Below are 8,831 nucleotides of genomic sequence, written 5' to 3' on the forward strand. Positions count from 1 at the left end.
CAACTTCCATTGGTCAGAAAAACTTAGAACAACCCTTCTCTATATGGCCTAGGAGTCGAACTCTAACCACAGATACAGGAATCCGATAGTGACAGGCAAGATCTACATTGTTCATGAGGTACAAATTAAAACATTCTACTTGACTGTTACATTGTGGATCACAAAGTGGAGTTCCCATTTTCTTCACATCCATGGAATTACTCAGACATCTTTTGATCTTTACAAAGTTGTCAATGATAAGGGTCTGTTGAACTGCTTCCTTGATAAAAACTTCTACAAGGAACTGTAACACTTCTGATATAGTGATCTAATGAAGCAATTCCTGCCTGCATACATGGGGTCACAAACATAATTGATGTTTGCAAACTACATTGATTCTGGTTTGATTAATTCACGTCGCACCTTGTCAGTAAGTTGGATTTGTTTGTTTTGTCTTGATGCTTTTTCAATTAGTAGCACGATGATTTGTGACCTCCAGCTCCTACTAGGCCCTCGGTTTGTTAGCCGGGGGGGAGGTAGGGGGGCATTCTCATTGGAGCCACACGCTGCTGTGTCATTCATTTATGCATAGCTTAGGCCTTGATTGAACTGCATGATACGCTTGTACATAGTTCTGACTTATATTTCTTTCTTCTAGGTGCTTCCACATTATTTCTTGGTCCTGATGATGACTCGTTGGTAATTTTTCTACTGTTAGGGTCGAAACGTCGTCAAAAAGTAATGTGGAATATTTGCAAATACATAGTTGAGGATTTATGACACTCAAAGAATGAGTGTTCTATTATGTGAACAAGGACTTTTTGACAGCCACATCTTTTTGTGTATACATTTGTAAGTAACACTGGTGCACTTTACGTTCACTTATCCACTTTTCACTGCACCGTTACTTTGTAGGAACACCTCGCTTTCATTCCCAATTTTTAAAAATGTTATCATTACTTTGAATGTTTTGATTTGAGTTTGTTCTGGATATTTAATATTTTAATTTGTAAATTATTTACAAAGGAATTTGATTTTCACAATAAAAAGAAGTATTTTTAAAATAAAATCAATCTATAAAAACCTTATCTTTTGTGAGGAGTCAAAGCTAACACTTACCCCTCACGGACCAATTTTTGTTCATAGACTATAGTGATCTTCTCAGCAAAAGAGGATTTTGAGTCACTTTAAATGATAATCTTTTAAAACAAGGGACTGCCCAATTTGTTTGTCACTATCAGAGTACTTTGAAGCAAGAAATGAGACTTCACCAGAACCACACAGAGAAGGTATCCAGCTTGTGCAGTCCTGTTCAGCCATCATCCTAGTCTTGGCGCGCTGACAGATTCCGACCTCCAAATTGTTCTAATTTAGAAAGAAAACTTTGACAATGGGCAAAATCGCAAAACTGTGCCTAATAATGGTGCACCACTGCTGGCTAAAAGTTCATATTTTTTCCAGACTGGAGCTTTTTGTAGAACAACTCAGATTTTTGGAACCTCATTCAGCCGTCTTGGCCACAGATTTCCTGTCTTACCCCTTAGCAGAACATCTGATACCCAAATCACATTTTTAGTTTTTTGGTAATCACGACATTTCACAATTTTTAACTAAATTAGTTTGGGAATTTTAACTTATTTATGACCTGTAAAGCATTTTTGGTACAGCTATTCATATAACACATGTATTTTCACTGAGAAATGCCTTCCTCCTTGTACCAGGCTACCATGTTGAGTTCGGAATTCCTCACAGAAATCAGCTTTTATTTTTAGGTGCTATATCGTTTAACTGTGCAGGAGCTCAGGCAGAGTTGATACCAAGACTCAACAAATGCCTCAATACCAAGTTAATCTAATTTCCTACAGTCAGTCATTGTGATTACTAATATAATACCAATGTGGGCTGTACCTAACCCCCATGTCTGGAGTATAAAGTGCTTTTGTGTGCTTTGTTTACAACTACCAACTCGATTGTTGCACAAGGTTGGGTTTGGATCTCCTTCTGCTGGATAAGGAACACACCTTCCCAGTGTACTATGGATTTCTTGGAGCATATGCACGATTGTGGAACAAGTCATTTTCACTTAAGTTTGAAGGGGCCTGTGTATTTGTAGAGACCCAGGTTCTGCTCCCCTGTGTTTCACAGGTTCTAGCGCTGTGGCAGGGTTTACATGTCACTCTTCTCATAAGTCCTAGGGCATCCTAAGTATCTAAGGCTCTACTGAAGGTACACACTTGAAGGCAGCCAAGAATATGAAAAAGCAGCTTATTATATGTAGAGGTACAAGCAACACAGCCATCAGTGAAGACCATAATCTACCAACTGTCCTACATATTCAACCCTGACATTTCAAAGAACAATATTTCAGTTTATCCAGCCCTGGGATTTGCTCTCACAAATTATTGTTTTCAGGTGTGTTAGCCTAAGAGATACCGAAAAGTCTTCTTTGCTGAAAACATCTATGAGGAAAACATCTGTTGTAGTGGTACTCTACAAAAGCTGACTTTGGATCACTTTGAATGATATTCTGTTTAAACAAGTGCATACTACTACATGTTTATGGGGAATTTCTTGGTGTCCAGCAATGTCAAATCTCAGTTTCTGCCAAGCAAAACGTGGCCACTGTACAGATTGCATGGAGGTAGTAGTATTTTTAAAATTCTTATCACAACCTACAGAAACATTACACTTCGAACCTAATGAGCAATTACATGCCACGAAAATTGGGCCCTAAGTACGTTTTTCAAGGCAGACATACCCACATGTCCTAGGTTACAGCCATTCAGGATGAAATCCCAGGCACCTTCTGGGAAAACACACTTATTGTTGCAAAAACAAAGCTATCTACCACACCTATTTCTGATGACACTTTTGTAAAATAATGCATTGGGCCCACCAAAATCTTGCTAGACAGTCACCCTTTCAGAGTATATCTCTTAAGTATGTTAAGTACTTCATCTTTAGAACTCTCGGGTAGCCATAATTCTTCAGCCAGCACTCTTCATTGCAGAGTACAAACATCACTCACACATGGAACAACATCAGTGTCATCCTCATCCTGCGGCTTCCCAACTTTGCCTGACGTGAGTCAGGCAATCCGCTGGTTGGTTTCTTTTTCCAGACACATATGACAGATCAACATAATACTCTTGTAGCATTGAACACAGTCTGGCTATGCAAGCAGTAAAAGTCAAACCTCCGCCTCGGATTAAAATGTATACCTAGAGCATATGGTGTGTTTGTAAAACAAATTTGTAACCCTAGATGAAAAGTTGAAATGCTTAGTCGCCCATACAAAAATTAGCAGTTCATGTTCAAAGACCGCATATCATGAATATGCTTAATTTAAGGTTCTTGAGGCATAAGCCACCACCTTTTATTCCCCCCGTGACCTTTGAGATAGTACAGTCCACCATTCCACGAGCACTTACATCAACAGTAATGACACAAAATTTCCATAACCAGAATGGTTTTAAGGTAGGTCAATCAATCAAGTCTTATAGAGCGCAATTTGTCACCACCAGGGGGTTTCCAGGCACTGTGGGAGGTCTGCGAGCATCAGCTGGGTGGGGTTTTTGGTCGAAGAGCCAGGTCTTGAGCTGCTTCCTGAAATCCTGTAGGGAAGGGCAGGTTCGCAGATGGAGGGCGAGGTCGTTCCAGGCTTTGGGTAGGATGTGGGAGAAAAATTAGCCTCTGGAGCAGTTGTGTTGGGTGAGGGAGGAGCAGCGAAGTTCTCTCGTTGGTTGGTGGAAGGAGAGGCAGTTGTTGAGGTAGGTGGGACCGAAGTTGTGGAGGGCTTTGTAGGTGTGGGTCAGGAGCTTGAAGAGGCATCTTTGCTGGGCAGGAAGATAGTGGAGAGTCCTGAGGTGAGGGGGTGATGTTGGTTCTTCTGGGGAGGTTGAGGGCGTGTCTGGCAGCCACGTTCTGGACAGTCAGGAGACGGTTCATGAGTTGTTTTGTGGCTCCGGCGTAGAGTGTGTTGACGTAGTCGAGTCGGCGGCTGATGAGGGCTTGACTGGTAGGTAGGGTGGAGGGTAGGTGTCACAGTAATGTGTCTCTCCACACACTCAAATATGTCTGGTTGTTTATTGTGCCACACAAACCTCTTCCCTTTTTATATAAGAGTTTCTTCAAAGATTCCATGATGTTTGCAAAGTTCTGTACAAATTTGGCAAATGTAAGAAACTGGCCCTTGTTGCAGTTAGCCCCCCCACGTTTTGCCCGATATTGATGCTGACTTGAGTGAGTGCGTGCTGGGATCCTGCTAACCAGACCCCAGCACCAGTGTTCTTTCCCTAAAACTGTAAAATTTGTTTCCATAATTGTCACACCTCTGGCACACAGATAAGTCCCTTGTAAAGGGTACCAAAGGGCCTTTGGCCAGGGAAGGGCTGCAGCATGTGTTGTGCCACCCTAAGGGACCCCTCACCAAACACATGCACAGTACTGTTACAGATTGTGAGTGTTGGTGAGGAGAAAATGGCAAAGTCGACATGTCATCCCTTTCAGGGTGCCATGCCCACAAAACACTGCTTGTGGCATAGGTAAATCACATCTCTAGCAGGCCATAGAGCCCTAGGGCAGGGTGCACTATACCTCAGGCGAGGGCAAAGCTGCATAAGCAATATGCCCCTACAGTGTCCATTTTTAGACATTATAAGTGCAGTGTGCCCATATTAAGTATGTGGTCTGAGAGTCTGTCATTATGAACTCCACAGCTCCATAATAGCTTCACTCAATACTGGGAAGTTTGGTATCAAACTTCTCAGCACAATAAACCTGCACTGATGCCAGTGTTGGATTTATTCTAAAAAGCACACAGAGGGCATCTTAGAGATGCCCCCTGTATTTTACCCAATCCGCTAGTGTAGGGCTGACTGGTCTGTGCCAGCCTGCCACTAGCAGACAAGTTTCTGACCCCATGGGGTGAGGGCCTTTATGCTTTCTGAGGCCACACCAATTTACAAAAATAACAAGTATCTTTATATATATTTATGCACCAGAATTAATATGATCAGGTAATTACGTTTTGCAAGAAAAATCCTTTCAGGTTTTGACACCTAGTGCATTTTTCAGAAGCAGCAATGTTATCCTATGGAGGAAAAACAGGTATACAAGTATAGTACAGCGACTTATGGGACCATCTCCTGGACTTAAGATAGGTAAGAGGCAAGATCCTAGCTCACACCGGGCAATACTGGGGTGGCCAGGTACAGAGGTGCAGTACAGCGTCAGGTGCCCAATGTTAGACTGCAGGCTTGGACTGTGAGGCCAGTCGGGCTGAACCAAAAAGTTGGCTCAGCTGTCACAATGCTTGGGGACACCTTAGGTCCTCTTTTTCACAGGCCAGGGGCAACGGGTGCAGAGGTGTCTTTCATCTCCGGGAGCACTCGCGGGTGAGGGGACCTGCGAACAGAGGCTGCAGGCAGCATCAGTGAGTCAACAGTGGACAAATCCAAGGTGGTCTTTGTCTCTGGAGGGCTGGGGTACCACGCTAGCACTGTTGGTCCACTGCAACGCAGGCTAGGCTGCACAGTTGTGGTGGTGCTTTCAGCAGTCCAGAGCCCTCACAGTTCTCTTGGGGTGCCTGTAAGATGCAGGGAAGCAGCTCCGCTGTTCCATGGGAGTTCTTGGGTCTTTGTTGAAGGCAGGCAGTCCTACCATGCTTTTGGAGGCACAACAGCTGCAGGATGAGACGACTTTGGTGCAATTTGACAGGAGAAGCAGACAGTGCCAGCAGGGCTGGGTCCAGGTCAAGTGCTTCTTCCTCAGTCTTTGCTTTGAGGCTCTTGAGTGTCCTTCTTAATAGGTCAGCAGGAATCTGATTTCCAGGTGCTAGGGGCTTCCCTAGATACCAATGGGCTAATTACCCCAAGGTCACTACACTCCCTATATGACCACTTCCTGCGGGAACTGGGCATAACCCTGTCCCAGAGTTCCTAGTTCTGCCATCACCAAGATGGCAGGCATTCAAAAGTTGTGTTCACATCAGGCAGTACACCTTAGGGGTGGGACTGACTTGAGAGGTGGGCACGCCTCGCTGACTACTAATTTTCCTGCCTTTCCCGTGCCAAATGGACCTCTGCGAAAGGGGGGGGGGGGTTCAACATCTCTCCTTTGAGTGAAGCCAGATCTGCATATCAAGGGCGGTGGACTTCTTAGAAGCTCCCTGCTTTGAATGCAGATTATCCTGTTGGTAGGGGTGTGTAAACACCCCTCCCAGAGCAGGGTTAGTTCCTGACTGCCCGAGAGCAAATGCTCTCACTCTTGGGGGTGGGTCAGAAGCATGTTGGGTGGCGGCAGGCTGCATAAAACTAGTCACTCAGCACACTAGTAGATGTTAGGTTTCAGGGGGCATCTCTAAGGTGCCCTCTGGGTGCATGTATTAATACATCCATCACTGGAATCAGTCAGGGGTTATTAATACGAGATTCTTGATATAAAAGATCCCTTTTTTCAGTGAAGCCATCATGTAGCTGGGGAACTCTTATTGACCAGTGTCCAGTACATGTACTTAAATGGCTTCCCTGTTCACTCACTATGTCTAAGAATAGACAAAGACATAGCAGAGGCATATCTACTCTTGCAGATATGCGCTCACATGTAATATAATGCACCCTGCCATAAGGCTGCAAGGCCTGCTGTAGGGGTGACTCACATATACTGCATGCAGGGTTTGGGGACAGGGCATACAGGCTGTGTGCCATGTTGTGTTTTCACTTTTAGCTGCACCAAGGCATGCAACCTGCAATGGCAGTCTGCATGTGCTAGGTGAGGGGTCCGTGAGGATGGAACAATACATGCTGCAGCCCTTGCTGACCCTCTTTGGTACCCATGCCATAGGTACCAGGGATACCATTTACTTGGGACTTACAGAGGGCCAAAGGTATTGCCAGTTGGGGAACAATTGCACAGTTTTAGAGGGATAAATCTGGCACTCGGGAACAGAGTTTACAGTGGAACACAGACGACCTGGTACTGACCATGCCAGTGCAGATGGCCTTTCCAGGTTCTTCCACTTAGACAATGAAGACTCTCTTGGGAAAGGTTATCTCATTCTCTTTCATTTGGGGGAGGGGTGGGGTGTTGTGTAGGAAAGTGCCTCCACGTTTTGTCTGCTAATCAGGTCCCCAGTGCCAGTACCTTTGCCTCCTATACCCTAGATACCAGGGTTACCATTTAGTAGGAACTTACTGGGGCAAAGGTATTGTCAGTTGGGGAACAATTTCACAGTTTTAGGGAAAGAGATCTGGCACTGGGGACATGGTCAGCAGGAACCCAGTACACTTTCTAGTAAAAACTGCATCAATCACCAGGCAAAAAGTGGGTTGCCAATTTCAGAAAGGGACTATTTCCCACAGCTCTCTAAAGGACATTCATTTTTCTCTGTTGTCAAGTGGAGGTGCATCCTTGATTGCTTGACCAGCGACTCCTTTGGGACATCATCATGTGCCAACATGGACTGCCCCATGTATTCAACTTGTATCTGGAACAACTGTACTGTTCAGACAAAAGTACCATGCCTTTGCATGAAAACCTGGTGCCAGATCTTACATAAAATATTTTCGTGCTCTACAGCACAGTTTGTGAATACCAAAATGTCATCATAAAACATTTGCAAAAAGAGCAGATGATGGACGGAATTTTGAACAGTGTCAAACATTCACGCCCAGTCACAGATGTGGGCCTAAAGCTATTGTTTTTTTCTTTCACCTTGTCATCCAAGTCTGTGAACAGGTGAAGCATGGCACATTGGAAGATGGCTGCTGCAGATGCAAGGCTTGATGGCATCTTTCTGTATTGGAACAATCCAAAAGGCGTTATGAACACTGTGAGTGATCTAGATTCTTCAGCCAATTTTATTTGAAGATAAGCAAGTGTTAGATATAGGACAGAGAGTATCCAAGTTCCTTACAAAAGGACAATCATTTTATTTATTTTTGGCAACAGGTGTTTGTCAGTTTTGGTGCAGGACTTTAATGCCATTAGATCCACACAAATGTGCAATTTACAGTTGATCTTCTATGCTGGGACACTGGAAGAAATGCATCCAGAGGAAGGACTTGGGCTTCTCAATGATACCCCCTTCTGAAGATCTTCCAACAAAACTTGTAGACCCTTGCAAACATAAATAGGCACTCCTTATTTTTTAACATGCATTGCACCATGTCTGAGCTTTATATGTTGAACATTTTGGAAAAGGATATGGAGGCTCATGCCAGGTTCCATAACAGCTACCAATGGATCAGGTGCACAAGGTATAAGGATTATTTTCAAGAGCCTTTGGTTCTTCCAACCAGGAATGGATACTCATTTTAGAGGCACTCCAGTGCTATTTATTTCTTAAATCACTATCACTGTTACTCCATTCTACATTATGTTCTCCACTGAGATCATTGTTAGTTGAATGTTCTTCAGACACACTAACAATTCTTGACTACACACTGTGCTTGTTCTCCCAGCAAACTCTTGCAAAGTGGCCTGTCTGCCTCCATACGGTGCGTTCCTTGCTGATAACTGGGCATTCTTTACAAAATGCAATGTGGGAAGTACTGCTGTAGCGGGTAACACAAAGTCTTGGAGTAGTTTTATTTTGTGGGTGTTCGGTTCTAGATTGCTTACTGCGCAAACTGCATATTTCATTTTCCTTTTGATCATGCTTGCCCTGGATGACTTCCCATACCCAAGAACCAGACTGTTCTATAGCCTTCAATGTCACTACAACAACTTCCAGAATGGGATACCTAACTACCTCTAAGCAATCTTGGAACCGTTTACTGTTGGTGATCGCCATAAGTTGATCCCTTAACAGTTCATCAGAAGTAGCACCAACATGTTTTCCTGTGCCTCGA

Source organism: Pleurodeles waltl, chromosome 9 (assembly GCF_031143425.1).
Source record: "Pleurodeles waltl isolate 20211129_DDA chromosome 9, aPleWal1.hap1.20221129, whole genome shotgun sequence".
NCBI classification, from domain to species: domain Eukaryota; kingdom Metazoa; phylum Chordata; class Amphibia; order Caudata; family Salamandridae; genus Pleurodeles; species Pleurodeles waltl.